The following is a 16,972-nucleotide window of genomic DNA, read 5'->3' on the forward strand; positions in this document are numbered from 1 at the left end:
TAATAGCCAAGAGCTCCTTTTTGGTCACTGTGTAGTTTAGTTCGGCCTTTGATAGATTCTTACTGATAAAGTAAATGGCATAAGGCAATGTTTCAACTATCTGGCCTAGGGATGATATTATGGTTTTGTGTGAGGCATCATCATGAATTGAAAAGGAAGGGCCCAATTGTTTCCTTGGAGAATCGGTGTAGTGGTTAACTTGTCCTTCAAGGTGTCCAGGGCCTCTTCACAACTTTTTGACCATACAAACTCAGAGTCTTTGGCCAACAACCCAAATAAAGGAGAAGCCAACTTGATGAAGTCTTTTATAATCCTTCGGTGGTATCCATCTAACCCTAGAAAACTTTTGATATCTCTCCACTTTTGTGGAGGTGGGACCCTTTGGATGATAGCTATTTTGATTGGGTCCACCTACAGTCCTTGCTGAGATATTGAATGACCTAGCATGCTCCCTACAGTCATCAAGAATTCACATTTTTTGGGACTGAGATGCAGGCTCATTTCAATGCATTTGTGCAGAACCTTACCTGATTTGGATAGAGCCTCCTCGAAATCATCTCCATAAGGTGTAAAATCATCCATATAGATTTCTACTGCATCATGGGCTAACTCGGCAAAGATACTCAGGACTGCTCTCTGAAAAGTGGCAGGAGCATTGAATAGGCCAAAAGGAAGTACCTTGTAGGTGAAAGTACCCTAAGGACAGGTGAAGGTGGTTTTATCCTAGTCTTCCGGGTTGATCTGGATTTGATTGTACCCGCTGAATCCATCTAGGAAGGAGAAAAACCTTTTCCCTGCCAAGCCATCTAGCACTTGGTCGATGAAAGGTAGAACGAAATGGTCCTTTTTTTTGGCTTTGATTAACTCCCTTTAATTGACGCAAATCCTCCACTTACCATTTTTATTTGGAACCAACACCAAAGGAGAGACCCACTCACTATCTGAGATAGGATAAATGAATCCTGCATCTAGCAGTTTTTGCAATTCTTCTTTGACTATATCTTTAAGAGCTAGATTCATCCTCCTTTGGGGTTGTTGGATTAGCTTTCAACCTTGTTTGATATAAATGTGGTGAGTACACACCGAGGGGTGAACTCCCTTCATTTCTTTGTAACTCCAAGTGAAGGCATCCAGATGTTCCTTTAGCATGTTGCACAACTTTTCTTCTTGGAGAACAGAAAGAGATGGATTGATTTTCAAGGTTCTCTCAGGGCCAAATTCTATGGTTTTGACATGGATAGGGTTGGAATTGGCTAAGCATAGATCAATTTGATGGTTGTTTTGGGTTTCCTTTACTACTTCTTCTAAGGACAATGTACTGGGAGTTGGACTTTGGAGTATGTGTTTGATCAAATCATCTTCATCCTGTTGTCCCCCTCCCATGGTTGTTTCTAAAGTATAGAGTTGGGTGCAATAAACTTCATCTTCCTCCTCCTCTTCTAGCCACAAAGGTAACTCATGTTCTAGAGATGGTTGAGTAGAAGGGTATAGGACTAACGGCTTGGACATATGCCCATTTTTTATGGTCATATTTCCAACTCTGCAGCTAATGTAAGAATTGGAAATGGCTAACCAGGGCCTTCCAAGGATGAGAGGGTAACGAGTAAGCTTAGCCTTAGGCTGGACAACTAGGAAATCTGCAGGGTATTCCCAAGAATCAATGGAGACCATCACATCCTCCACAATCCCCTCAAGGGTCACTATGGAGCGGTCTGCAAGTTGCAGAAATGCTATGGTCTTTCTCAATGAACCCTAGAGGTTGAGCTTGAGCATGGTGTCCTTGGTCATCACATTAATGGTAGCCCCAAGATCAATCAAAGTGTGTGGGACAATGTTTCCATTGATGCACACATCTACTATAGGGCTTCTAGGTCCAAATACGTTCGTCAGATTTCCTGCCCTAGCATTAAGTCAGACAGCTGTCCAATGAGATTAATGGTAGGGGCATCTCTTCTTCACCTCCCTTGATGCTTGAAGCACTTCTCCAATAAAATTTTTGTAAATAGGTACACCTTTAATAGCTTAGAGAAGTAGAATTTTTACACATAGGTTTTTCAATTCTCCCAGAAGTTCAATCTCTTCTGGGGTAGGTTGGAGTGGTTGGGTTAATCTCTCAGGAAAGGGTGGTGGATTTACTTTAAGAATGCTTTCCTCTCTTTCTTCCTCAACCTCCGTAGGTGGAGGTAGAGGTTGGTTTTCTGGAAGTACTATCCCAGATCTTAGGTTGATTTCTTGAATTTCCATAGCATAAGCTAAATAGGATGTCTCTCCACTATATATTTGTTGTGTTTGTCTATTGTTTGGGTTTAAATTTGGATAGGGAGGCTTCTAGAGATTTTTAGGTAGAGCAGAGTGTAAAAGCTGTGGCTTGGTAGGTGGTGAAGACAATAAAGCTGGAACATTGTTGTATGAGGGCCTCCACCCCTGGGGTGGTTCATTCCACTAAGGTTGTGGTGGATCATATGGTTGAAATGATTGGTTGGTTGGCTGGGAATGATACTAAGGTGCAAAGGACCAAGGAGGAGGTGTAGACTAGGAAAGATGAGCACGGGGGGGACCAAGAAGGTATGGATGTGGTCTGGTTGGGGTTGTAATATGCATGGGATCACCCTTGCATGCCTTGTTGGTATGGCCTAGGCTCGTGAGGTCTCCTTTGGTTTATGTGCCAGAGTTGCTCAGTGATCCCTTCAGCTCCTTGATATACAACTTTGAGTCCAGGTGAAAAGGGGCACTTGTCTGTGGAGTGGGTTTCTTCACATACTGAGCAAATTTCAATAGAATTCAATGGACATTCGTTCATAGGGTGCCTCTTGGTACATGTAGGACAGAAAATGGCCAAGTCTCTCTCTGCTTCCTCCTACTTTCTCTTAATGTGCATATTGTCCATCTGTAGGGCCAGGGTTTACAGCATCTCACTTTTTAAAGCCTCCAACATATTTCCAATTTCACCGTTGATGGATGAATTGGAAGAGGATGGACTGACCATAGGTTGACTACCCCTACCCTTTTTCCTAGCTGCCCTAGAATGGTTTCTAAAGACAATCTTTATATCCTCATAGGGTAATTGGTAGATATCCCCTCCTGATAACAAGTGTAGGTTTTAAACATCCATTTGGTCACATCAATCCCAACATTCAAATCAGTACTATTAGGGCTCATCAAACCCTAATCTAGTTGCTACATGTCCTAGACGAGTCATCACTTTGAATGCCTCCTACCCTGAAATTTTCCTAGCCAGAAGCCCTCCAAAAATGCCTCCTTAAGGGACCAGCGCAGGCTTGGTCAGGGGTAAATGCACTTCAGTGCAGGTAGGCCCATGTAAGGGTGCATTTTAGTGCACTTATGCCGAATTTGGCTTGCGTTGGGTGAGATTGAGCAAATTCTTCATAGGGTTTTGGGAATATTCTTATCTTTTGGAGTATTCTAGAAGATTCCCACACTTATCATCTCCTATGAGCTCGAAATTGGATAGGGAATAAGTTAAGTAACCTATTATCCTCTCATCCCTTTCTCCATGGAAACTAACTTCGAGTTTGGAATGGCATTTTACCCTCATTTATGACCAAACCACCTCCATTTTCCTATGAAATTAGCACTCATCTAAGTGATCAAGGGATGGAGTTTTATGAATTGTAAGGAGATACTATTGGTTTGAGGTTTGAGATTGTAATCAAGTATTATTATGCTACCAGAGTGTTGTGTTTTTGGTGTGATGAAGGATGGAACTCAAGCTAGATGAGTGACATGGGATCAGACTTCTTGGTTGTAACTCTTCCTTCTCCTTAATAAAGTTGTTTACACATTTTTCCATATTCTTGTCATTATGTATGATGATTATATGATTAAATTCTTTCGATTCCATTTGCTTATAGTAGATAGATCTCTTGCTTTGATTGGTTATTGTCCTTTGTGTATGATTGCATCTACTTATCAAGCATATTCACTTCGAGAAGGAGCGACGAGAGATATTAGCTTTGTTGGCATTTGGCCCAAAAATGTATCCAAAACACTCCCAAAGTCTCCAAAGTTTGCTTAAAATCATGCAAATGGATCCAAATATGCTCCAAAGCACTCCCTAAGTCTTCGAAAGTGGTTAAGATCATCCAAAGATCGAAACAAGTGAGGGAGGAGAGCCCTTGGAAGGGAGAAATACACTATCAGGAGGCTAAAACACTTCAAGATCATAAAAAAACATTATCGCAGGCTTAAAACTGAGAAGGCATAGCTACTGTTAGATCTAGCCGATCAACAACCCAGATCTAAGTAGCAAATTGCATCAGTAGATCTGATCAGCACAGGTGAGCAGTGGCAATCGGAGCAAGACATCGACGATTAGTGATCGTCGATAATCGGATCAGCGGGTCGCTATCGGTGGGTCACATCGGTGGAGGTATTGACAATTACAATAAAAAATGAGCGATTGCGGTTGGTGATTAAATGTGGACCGTTGATCACGCACACAGATTGATGGCCCATGTTACATCGCAATATTGCTATCGGCGCTAACCATGGGGCGGGGCCTTTGCATATACATATGTGCGACCCGATTAGTGGATCCGACGGCATTTTAAATGATGTTTCATAAGATTTTAGGTCCATGCCAAAGCTAGTTCTAATGCATTTTTCATGTATTTCGTTGTTTAAATGAAATACAAAGGGAAACAAGGTAGTGCCGATTGCGATGAAGCCCAGACCCGAAAGGGTCTAGGAAGTGAAATATATATAGTTTCAAGCCGCCAAGGCTGAGTTTTCATGGTTTCTAGTGTTTTTTCATGAATTTCCAAATACAAAGGGAAGCGAGGGAACTGACTGGCTGCAATATGCGACAACAACCCGAACAGCTGACCTGATAAAGGAATTAATCATTCTTTAGGACTGTTGAAGTCCGAAAAGGAAAGAGAGGGGTGAGATTTCTTAGTGTTGCTGTGTTTTTTGTTTAAAACAGAAATGTTGATTATTTTCAACAGAGGTCCACAATAGGGCAGCAATGTTCTGTTTTAATAGAAGGCATGCATTGTTAAACCATTGAAAGGGCCACAACACGTGCAACTCCTCCCCAAACTGACATAGAGGCTGAGAAGTAGCACAACGCATTAATAGCCCAGTGCAACTCATCAAACAAACATCATGGAGCATCTATGGCATGAGACAACTCCCAAACAATGCATCAAATTACCTGAAGGTGATTATTCCTCTGTCAGAAGGTGAAAACCTCCGAGCCATGCTTGCCCATAGAGGGAATCAAATAGTTAAGGGACAGATCAGACAAGATTAAGACTCCGAGCCTCTTAGAGCTTAGGAGTATTGTAAATAGGCTATAGATAGCTGAAAGTAATATGTAATATGGTTTCAACTTCTAGAGACTAATGAGACTTTGCTACTCAAGCTTCTCATCTTCATTCATTAGTAATACAAGCTTATTTTACTGTTATATGCTCAATGTTCATTTTCTCTTCTGTTCTAAGTTTGCACTTGAACAGGTTATTCATGCTTCTTTTGTGTCTAATGCCAGATAACCGTCATCTTATCTCTCCGTTGATGAATTAGATTTCCATGCTTCTTTATTGCCTGTAGTTAGCTATTCATATGTGGTCATTTATGCATCTGTTGGTATAGTCAGTATTCTCTTTTGCTGCCTGTAGCTAGCCATTCATTTATGTTTATGTATGCATCTGATGGTATGGTCAGTATTCTCCATCCATTCATTTAATCTACAAAATATTGAGCATTAGTGGTCTAAAGCCTTGTAAGCTGAGGGTGTTCATGCATGTATTGAGTAAAAACATAGTTGAAATGGTTATCTGGCTTGATCCAAACCATCATTTATTCCAATAGTTCAGAGAACAACATTGAATATTATATGCTACTAGGCATCTCTGAGCTGCAAACTAGGAGAGTTTCCTAGAGTGATAACGTAATTGGCGACGTTGCCAGGGAGAGGAAACTGAAGCTCAGCTTCCCTGGGAAATGACATAGATCTAGCTTTGATGATAGACAAATTCTGGGCACTTTTTTGGTTGTAATAATCTATCTAGCGACTCTACTGGAAGCCAAACCTCTTGGCGACTCCACTTCATATTTCTGGCTCAGTTTGTGACGCATACATGGAGAAATCCTCAGAAGCAACAAGCTGACCCAGTACCTGACCCTAAAAAAATCATCAAAGAGAGAAAGGTATTGCAAAAAGGAGCATCAGGTTCAGGTAAACCTAAACAATCTCCTATATCTCTTTAAGAAAGGCTTGTAATAGAACAAATATATGTTGAGAGTATAGCTTCTAATACTAGCAATGAAGAAAAACTCTTAGAGATTCATAAAGCTCCTTATTCTTTGGGTTTTCCTTTTTTTGTATGCCCAAAGGAAACCTTACCTCCTATCCATCATACTCCTTTGAGTCTTATCAGTCACTCCTCAGCCCTCTATCATTTGGATTGCTAGTACTCTTTTAGCCACCACAGTTATGGCAGGTCCACAAGCACCTACCAAAATGGAAAGAATCATAGCTACTAGGTATGGAACCCTAATACTGCCCACTCCTTTGAATGCTATGCCTACTGGAGAATATCATAAGTATATGCATAAGTTCACTGGGATTGAAGGTGTTTCAGCTGAAGAAAATCTTGAGTCATTCTATAGCTATGCTGATAACCTGGACATTAGTGAAGATGATGTCTGGATGAGAGTCTTTGCCCAAAGCCGAGAAGGAGAGGCTAGAAAATGGTTCAGGGAACTGACCCCAAGATCTATAGCAGATATTGATGCCTTAGATGATGCATTCCTAAAGCATTGGGGGGATAAAAAGGATCTCCTTTACTACCACATTGAGTTTGGGAACTTAAAGAGGGAAAATGGTGAGCTATTGTCAGATTTTAATAAGAGATTTAACCACATGTACAACAAGATACCAGCTGAAGTGAAACCCACCACTACCTCTGCTAGACTCATCTATGCCAGTGCCTATGATTCTAACTTCTTTTTAGTGTTGATGGAGAGGTGTTACCGGGAAAAGTGTCTATTTAGAACTGCTCTATCCCACTAAGGTGTGACAGTTGCCTTAGAAACAAACAGAGAAAACTACTTTTGTATTTCCTTTATGAATTAAAGATAGAGGGGGATAGAAAGAACTGACCGGTGTCTTGCGCTAATCCTTTGATCCAATCCCTCTCTTCTTTGACAGCCTCCAGCTACCTGCTCCCTTACTTGCCCAACTTCACCAAGTTCCTATAAGATCACAGAAGAAGAAAACTATACAAAGACATGGATCTATATTCATAAGAAGCTTAGGATCAGATTTAAGCTAACCATACAAATGTAACAAGCATCAATGATACACAAGCATGTAGGAAAAACTCAAATAGTTTTTATTGATATACAAGAAGATCCAAGAGGAGTTACAACCGATGATTCCTTACCCAGCATCAACCTCCCAGCAAAGAAGCCCCTCTTCACCTCCAACAAAGCATAAATCACCCAATACTCTGATATCTATCTCAAAACCAACAGCAATTCCTTGCAATGTACAAAATTCCAGCCTCTAGATCTCTGGGATGAGGGATCCATATATATATATGTATACAAGGAGGATGAGTCAGCTTATGATTTGATTAGTGTCTTCTCTCTGTCATTTCTTGCTTCCACTTGGAGACTGAAAGCCTCTTACTCATCCTTGGTCGAATTCAGTGAGGCAAGTGTCATTGGAGAAGATTCTGGAAGCTTCCATTGTCTTTCCACCTCGCGGAATGGCACTGCCATTTGTCATTTCCCACTCAACGCACCTTCATAATGCATTTAGGTGCATTGCAACGCACCTAGCTAGTGTGTTTAGGTGCTATGCAACGCAACTAGCCAGTGGAGCAGCTGAAATGATCCTGTTTTGACTTATTCTGAGTAGTTTCTGGTGGAGAACTTCTGGGAGAAGCTATAATTTGTTGACCTTGTTCCTTTAGGGGTTGGAACAACACTTTTAGGGACTTAGGAGCCCTTGGTTTATGGACATTTCATGCTTGGAGCTGCAAGGCACAAAAATGTCTATAACAGTTGCCCCCTAAAGTATGAGGCCGTTAATCGGGTGAAATGATTTATTATGAGGATCCGAAGTTCTTTCAATGCTGGGAGGAGACCTGTAATAAGATACAATACAATACATTATCTTCATACTGTTTTTCATGATCTAGCTGAGGCGGGCATTCCCATGCTCAGCTTTATAAATTCATTTTCATGTACATAGGACAGACAATCGTCTGATTGTAGACTGATGATTCTGATAGAGCCATCATCCTTTTGGTAGGATGATTATCTGTGCTGCAATGCTGTACATTTTAATATCTTTATTTTCCTGAATATATATTTCAGCCCAGATGGATGAAACTAGATCCGGGGTCTTCAATCTCGTCCGATCTTCACTCGAAGTACAAGTCGATCCATGTGAGAAATGTTCTGAAGTCGAACATGGAAAGACATCGCTTGATTACCAGTCAATGATGTAAACTGTTAACAAGCGCGAGAGGAATCATCGATAATGATAATGACCCTCAAGGTACTATAGTACAATTCACGTGGTGTGAATAAAGGCCTTGGCGTCGAACACCATGCAAAATCTTTCGGTCGAAGGCCATTGATGTAAACCTATCGCCGGAAGTGAGAAACTTGCCATTAAGGCATGCAAGCTTCAAAGTACTGAATGGGGTGTTCCTAGACCAACTTCTTGGATAATGAGCTGATGTCGACAAGAAGTGATCCGTCAAAGGAGGGCCTTAATGAATCCCACATCAATGACACGGAACGGAGCAAATGATTTTGATGGAGGTGAAAACAATCTGATGATATACGGTTCAGGATGGCGGTCATGAAAGAATGGAGTATAATGTATGGTAGTGGGTCGGACACAGGTGACTTCTCTGGATGAGTTCTCTTGAACATGTCGGTGACACTTATGTGATGGATTGGTAGCATTAACCCCAAATGTGGATGGTATGGCGTGACCATGGCGATGTGACCAGTGAATGAAACAACCCAACCCGACTCGGACACGGAGTGGAAGTGTCATGTTCAAGAGCGACTTGCTACCAATAAAGATTCTTTGAGTTTTCTTCCCAATTTTTCCCCAGTCATTGCTGACCAGTACCTCTTTATTTTTGTCAAGCTTGAGGAGGATAACATATGCTTGTTCTATAATTTTCCCTTCGGGCAAACCCATCGCTATGTTTTAACGAGCCTAGCGATAGTGAAACTCATTCTCGTCTAAAGACAAGTTTGTCGCTATTAATCTTTTTAACGAGTTTAACGACAAAGATAACTCGGTCGTTTTCATTTTTAGAGAGTCTGAAAAGGTACGTAAAGGTAACTCAAAAATTCCTTTTTCGTCATCTAATCCCTTATGTCCGAAAAAGTATAAAACAATACAGAAGGGATGAATTTTCGATAGTTTTAACGAGCCGAACCAAACAAGCGCTCGATCTTTTTGTGTAATAATCCCTCGGGTCCAAAAAGATTAAAATCTAGAGGAGGGATAGCACTTCCTGTCCCTTTAACGAGCTGGAGAGGCCAATGGCTCGGCAATCTTTTCATATTTTACGAGTCAGTTGAAAAGAGCTGAAAGGAGACTCGTCTTTTGAGGAACGAGTGATAAAATGGGTAGCAGCTGATTCCAGGTAAGGTTTGGAATTTTCCAATCACGGCAGTGTCACAAGGAAGGCTAGTGAAATCACTCTTCACAGATGTTCCTCAAAATGGGTAAACAATCAAATGGAGGTGAATGATCGGCCAATGTAAAAGTGGAGGTGACGGTGCAAACACAACCAAGGCTTTAATGGTTGAAGTACTACATTCACGGTGGTTATTTACCAGGGAATAGTTCATTTTTTAACGAGCTTAAATGCGGGTGGAAACATTTGCTCGGTCTGGGTTTATTTTTTAACGAGCTTGAACCTCGCGGTAACACTGCTCGATTAATCCAGTCATATGATAAGAATGTCTCATATAAAAATGGCAACTTTTAGAGTTTTGCCCCACATCCTTTCTTTATGCAAGTTAGGAAATGACTAATCCAAAAAACAGATAAATAATCGCTCTTTACTTGCACTCCAAAAGGTTTGCATGCCCCCAGGTATAAAACAGAGTTTCAAGGTTACCTCTACTTCTATCCACTAAAACATTTGTTTTAACGAGAGAGGCCTACCTCTTACAGGTCACCCAAAGATTGTTCTATTCACCCCGCAAACAAAACACTTCTTTGGCAATGTCTACCGAGATAAACAAAGGTAAGTGGCGGCGCTCACCAACTCACATAACTTTGACAAGAGAATCTTGTACTAGAATAACCCCCTCTTCCAATCACGGATGGGGTTACAGACTAGGCATATTCTCCCGTGGAAACCTACTCTATACCCGAAGTTTTCCTGCCGAAGCAGACCAAAAATGCATGCCCCCTGGGTTTCAGTCATATCCCTCCGAATTACTCGCGCTCATCAGGAGGACGGACTAGATATTGAGACATTTCTTGCGTGAAAAGACCATTCAGGGATGGTATATGACTATTTGCTCTGTATGATCTGGGGAATGAAAGCTGGTCCACGAGCTTGACCACTCTTCCTTCGTGCGGAAAACACATTACTCTAAAGAGTGAGGAGACAATAGCTCCCATGCAATAAATATAGTCTCATCCAAGGAGTAGATTGTAATCTAGGGGTCCTTGAACTACCATTACGTTCAGGTGAACGTTTTTCCCTCTCAATGTTATGGGCACATCGGGAAAGATCCCTAAAGGTCGACTGGTTCCTTTATCAAAGCCTGTCAGATTTCTCATCTCAGGCAAAAGTGATGGCGAACCAAGTGCTTTCCAAGCAGTTGAGGAAAGGATACTCACAGAAGCCCCCTCATCTATGATGGTACTAGCCATAACCATTCTATATATTTGAACGATAATTCGGAATGGTATGCTTGCTGGTAAACGGGGTCTGCCTAGTTGATTCCAGTCGAAGGAGACAACTAGGTTGCTTGGAGGTGGGACCGAATAGACGGCTGGGTACGACTCTGACGAACTTCCTTCCTGCGGTAAAGGAACGAGTAAATTGCCCCCAAGTTCGTTGGAGTCTGTGCTTATGAAAAGAATTTGGACGGTGTCATCCTTGTTCTCTTCAGTGATTGTATCATCTGAAGATGAAACCTCTGGAGGCAAGACCGGGTCAACTGCCACCTCGACCTTTTGACTTTCGTCTGGTATGGATCTAGATGGTTTATCTTCAATGATAGGTGCTTCAGCCGACCACCTGAGCGGGCCAGCCAGATTTTCAACTAGTGATGGACTCGGCAAGAGTTTTTTATATCCAGGAGGAAGTCGTAACGGTGAAACCAAACGATCATCCAAAACACTTTTGGCTTCGTCTAAGAAGGGACAATGGTGAACGACATGATCGCGTTCACACAGTTTACAAGGAAATCTATATTTTCCTTTTTGTCCTGGGACTTCACTTTCACTAGTCGACGGTGTGCTTTCAACATGATCATCAGAGGTTGACGACACCGGGTTGTGCAATCTAGGAGACCAGTCCCTTAATATCCGAGGGATGCAAGGACAATCTCTGTGAAAGTTGTCTCCTTTGCAAATGACACATGGCGATTTAGGCCTGGTCGGTGCAGTTTGTGGATTTTCATTAGACGACACTCATTTTCCCCCATTCGCCTTTGGCTCCTTCTTCTTCTTCTCTTTCTTCTTCTTTTCCTTCTTCTCCTTAGGAACTTGACTTTTGGCTTTACCAGCCCCATCAGGTGAAGAGGAAGGAGGAGAGGAAGAATTAGAGGAAGTAGAAGGTTGGTGGGCAACTCTGGACTCGTCTAATTGCTGATTCAATTGTTCAGGAATAGTGGTGTTCTGAATGACAGAGGTTGAGAAGAGCCATACAGGCAAACCAATTGTCATTCCTGGAAGCGACAATGTGGCCATATGGGGTGCACCAACATCTCCCCAAGAGGAGAAGGGACTAGGATTTCCTCCAAGGGGAATTCCTTGGTTGGTAGACTCCATGTTCTCAACCCAAGATCAACGTAGGAAAGGGGTATGAATATTCCGTTTAAAATAAATTTTTAGACGCTTTGACACAACTTGATTTTTCAGTTTTAAAGAGTCGAGAAAAAAACAAAAGATGACTCTAGTCTCCTTCGATTTTTAATGAGCCTGAAGTGACAAGTGCTCAGATGGACCTTTTCCGTTAAAGAGTCTGAAAAGGAACGAAAGGGACTGCTCTGGAGATCTAGGTAGAGGGAGTACCAAACCAATCGCAAAACTGTAGAATAATTTTTACGGTACGGCAGTCAATCTTCCCGAATGCTGTGTTCAGTGCATTGCGATCGATAGGGCGGCAGACACGGCTTCCTATGGATAAAGGATTTAAGCCTATAGGGGTCTCCCAAAATATACTCAACGGTACGTGGGAGCACAAGTCCATACTGGCACTTATCGTCTCAAAGTGGAGGAATCACCCAACCATCAGTGAGGACAACAGTTACCAAGCTTTACGACGCCGGAATACATCTCTAGCCTAGACCTCTAAATGTTGTGCGTTAAGTTCCAAAGCGTTGTTAGATTCATTGAATTTATTTTAAGTTGATCTTTCTTATGAAGTTTGCCTTTTGGGTTCACCACGAGATGTAGATGTAATTCCTAAAATTCAATCTAAAGATGATAAACAAACTTTTATCTCTTTTCTGCAATGAAAATCCTAGCTACTAGGGGAAAAGAAAGACACAATCTTTTCACAAAGAGCAAAGAGCACACTGTAAATGCACTTTCCTAAATCAAGCCAAACAGACTGTCAATATGCAAATGCACATGCATGTATTTGTTTTCGACTTTCTTAGTATTGATGCTAAAAAGAAATTTGATGTACAAATCTGAATTTGCTTTCAAGCGACAAACACAAACAAGCTTCTTTTCGAAATCAAAAGATAAAGACGATTATGACACTTTATGATTTTGAAATGAACACTCGTTTTGACACTAGAAAATCACAAATTCAGACCAAAGGCAAAAGTAAAAGTATAATCGACCATCAACAACAATCAAACTTTCTCCTATGATCGAAATCGACACTTCCGACAGATCTAAATCAAAGGACGATAGTACGACTATTCTACCTTTGCAATGGAAAACTATAAATGACTCAACAAACACACAAAAACATCTACAGTTATTTTGTACAAAGGAGGCGGAATAACAACAAGGAAAAGGGGTTTTTAAACAGACACATACACTGATCACAGGCTGCAAAAATCAGAGACAAAACTGGAAAGAATGAAGCACAAGAACCTCAGCTGCACAGGGCTAGTCTGATCAGCGCACCTGTAACACAGAGAAACTGGATTGCAGCGCAGGTTGCCCTTTCAGGAAGTGCGTTGAAATGCAGGATCTCTTCACAGTACCTACGCTGGGGCAGACACGAGAATTCTATCTGGGTTCTGGGTCACGGTTTGCAGTTTAGTCTTTGGTTTTTGGCCGAGTAAAAGCAATCAGTAATGCACAATCAGGGGGTAGATCTGAGGGTCTAAGAGCTATCACAAAGGGCAATCAGATCATTTTTGAATCAGCTGTTCAAATCATAAACAAATCCAGTGAATGGATTGAAGTAGCAGATGTCTACTTTGCATTTGTTATGGCAAATGCAGTTCGAATGCTACTTATAAGTTTATGAAACAAACAACAAAAAGATACACAAACAAACTAATTAGACAATCGTCCCCAGTGGAGTCGCCATTTTGTTACCGGGAAAAGTGTCTATTTAGAACTGCTCTATCCCACTAAGGTGTGACAGCTGCCTTAGAAACAAACAGAGAAAACTACTTTTGTATTTCCTTTATGAATTAAAGATAGAGGGGGATAGAAAGAACCGACTAGTGTCTTGCGCTAATCCTTTGATCCAATCCCTCTCTTCTTTGATAGCCTCCAGCTACCTGCTCCCTTAATTGCCCAGCTTCACCAAGTTCCTGTAAGATCACAGAAGAAGAAAACTATACAAAGACATGGATCTATATTCATAAGCAGCTTAGGATCAGATTTAAGCTAACCATACAAATGTAACAAGCATCAATGATACACAAGCATGTAGGAAAAACTCAAATAGTTTTTATTGATATACAAGAAGATCCAGGAGGAGTTACAACTGATGATTCCTGACCCAGCATCAACCTCCCAGCAAAGAAGCCCCTCTTCACCTCCAACAAAGCATAAATCACCCAATACTCTGATATCTATCTCAAAACCAACAGCAATTCCTTGCAATGTACAAAATTCCAGCCTCTGGATCTCTTGGATGAGGGATCCATATATAGATGTATGCAAGAAGGATGAGTCAGCTTATGATTTGATTAGTGTCTTCTCTCTGTCATTTCTTGCTTCCACTTGGAGACTGAAAGCCTCTTACTCATCCTTGGTCGAATTCAGTGAGGCAAGTGTCATTGGAGAAGATTCTGGAAGCTTCCATTGTCTTTCCACCTCGCGGAATGGCACTACCATTTGTCATTTCCCGCTCAACGCACCTTCATAGTGCATTTAGGTGCGTTGCAACGCACCCAGCTAGTGTGTTTAGGTGCTATGCAACGCAGCTAGCCAGTGGAGCAGCTGAAATGATCCTGTTTTGACTTATTCTGAGCAGTTTCTGGTGGAGAACTTCTGGGAGAAGCTGTAATTTGTTGACCTTGTTCCTTTAGGGGTTGAAACAACACTTTTAGGGACTTAGGAGCCCTTGGTTTATGGACATTTCATGCTTGGATCTGCAAGGCACAAAAATGTCTATAACAAGAGGCGATGTGCTTCTTTGGTTGATATGCAAGATGCAGCCCTGGAAGTAGAATCAAACATCATGGCTACAGAAAAGCTCAAAGGTAATGTTGATAGAACGAGACAAAGGGGTGAGCCTTCATCATCTTTAGATCCCAAGATCGATAAAATGGCCAAGATGATAGAGTCATTAGGCTTTGATGTTTCCAAATTAAAGGTTGAGCAGCACTCTGGGAAAGGAAGATTTCCTAACACCTTTGCTCCTCCAAATCCAAATCCATATAGAAGAGAAAATGAGTAGTTGCAGATTTTGCAAAGAAAGAAAATGCCAATGAAGACCAAAGGTTGAAGACCCCTTTCCAAAATGAAGTCATGGAAGAAGATTAGTTTGAGGAAGATGATGAGATCCAATGTATGGAAGACAAAGGTAGCACCACTTTTTTAACCAAAGCTGCCTATGAGAAGTCACTATTCAATGACCAGATCAGCCAAGAGTGGGACGGTGAAGCTATTCTACAAACTGAAGATCAACAAAAATATAATCTGGGTCCAAAAGGAATAATGCTAAGGAGACTCCTATTCATAAAGCTATTGTCCCTGCAGAACAACAAGCTAATAAGCATAAGAAACCAACAGTTGATCCTATAATCCTCAAAGCTCCAGCCATAGAGGTAAGAGGCCTTGACAAGTCCCCTTCTTCTTTCAGTTTTCAATTAGAAATTTAGAAGCTAAGAATACCTATGCCTCTGATTGAACCAGTGAAGAATGAGTCCTTCAAGAAATCTATCCTTGAGGCTCTTGAGCCTAATGTCATCCAAGCTTCCACTGACTATGTAAATTTGCAAGATTACCAACCAGTTGTTATTCTCAGCCCAATGATTGGAAATTGTGAAGACAGCTCCCCATCATTCTATGTCTCTCTGACTCTTCATGATAAAATCCTTCATAATTTCCTTCTAGACACTGGAGCCAACCATAATCCAATGCCCAAGGCTGCCAGGGATAAGCTCGATCTTGACATTACCAAGCCTTATCAGTTGGCCTCTACGTAGCTTACAAAACCAGTTTTCCAGATCACAGAGGAAGAAGGCCCATTGATTTGGGACATCTTCTTTGATGGGGCTTGCTCTAAGGAAGTTGCAGGAACAGGTGAAGTCCTTGTGTCCCCCACAGAGGAATACATTGATTCATGTTTTATATTAACTTTTCAGGTCACAAATGACATTGCAAAGTATGAAGCAAACCTTATCATTCAGCAGGTGTACAAAGCCTTCCAAACAAAACATCCAAGGCTGAAAGCATACAAAGAGCAGGGGAAATATAGACCATCTCTACCTGATAATACCAAATGATGGAAATTTTTTTAAGTAGATGATCAAATCAATAGGCTTTTGCAAGTCTTTGATGAATTTGTTGATATGCACATTGACCAAGAGAAAGAAACCTTTGATAGAAAGGTAAAAAGGATCAATTATCAGTTTGGTGACTGTTTTCTCAAAATGGATGCATTAAAGGAAGGAAGAAATGTTTTTGATGACCCAGTCAATGGGCTGTTCTTCAAGCTTTGTTTCAGTTAAGGCTTTCAATCCTTGGTATTGTAAATATGTTTTTTCAAGTTTTTATTTCATGCTAAATAGACTCCATGTCCAATGCAACACTAGGAGGAATATTTGATCTTGTTTTTTACAGGAAAGGCATTGTTTTGTTGTTCTTGAAACCTCATAGGGAAGATTTCATCCCCAGAAGGAGCCAGTGTTAGCTTTGTTGGCGTTTGGCCCAAAAATGGATCCAAAACACTCCCAAAGTCTCCAAAGTTTGCTTAAAATCATCCAAATCAATCCAAATATGCTCCAAAGCACTCCCTAAGTCTTCAAAAGTGGTTATGATCATCCAAAGATCGAAACAACCAAGGGAGGAGAGCCCTTGGAAGGGCATGCATTCACTATCAGGAGGCTAAAACACTTCAAAATCATAAAAAACATTATCACAGGCTTAAAACCGAAAAGGCATAGTTGCTGTTAGATCTGGCCGATCAATGGCCCAGATCTAAGTAGCAAATCGCATCAAAAGATCTGGTTGGCATAGGCAGACAGTGGCAATCGATGCAAGGCATCGCCAATCAATGATCGGCAGGTCGCATCGACGGAGGTATTGATGATTACAATATGAAATGAGCAATTGTGGTTGGCAATTAAACATGGA

Source organism: Pinus tabuliformis, chromosome 1_2 (genome assembly GCF_031772625.1).
Source record: "Pinus tabuliformis cultivar Carrire ecotype Pingquan chromosome 1_2, CPIR1, whole genome shotgun sequence".
Lineage (NCBI taxonomy): Eukaryota > Viridiplantae > Streptophyta > Pinopsida > Pinales > Pinaceae > Pinus > Pinus tabuliformis.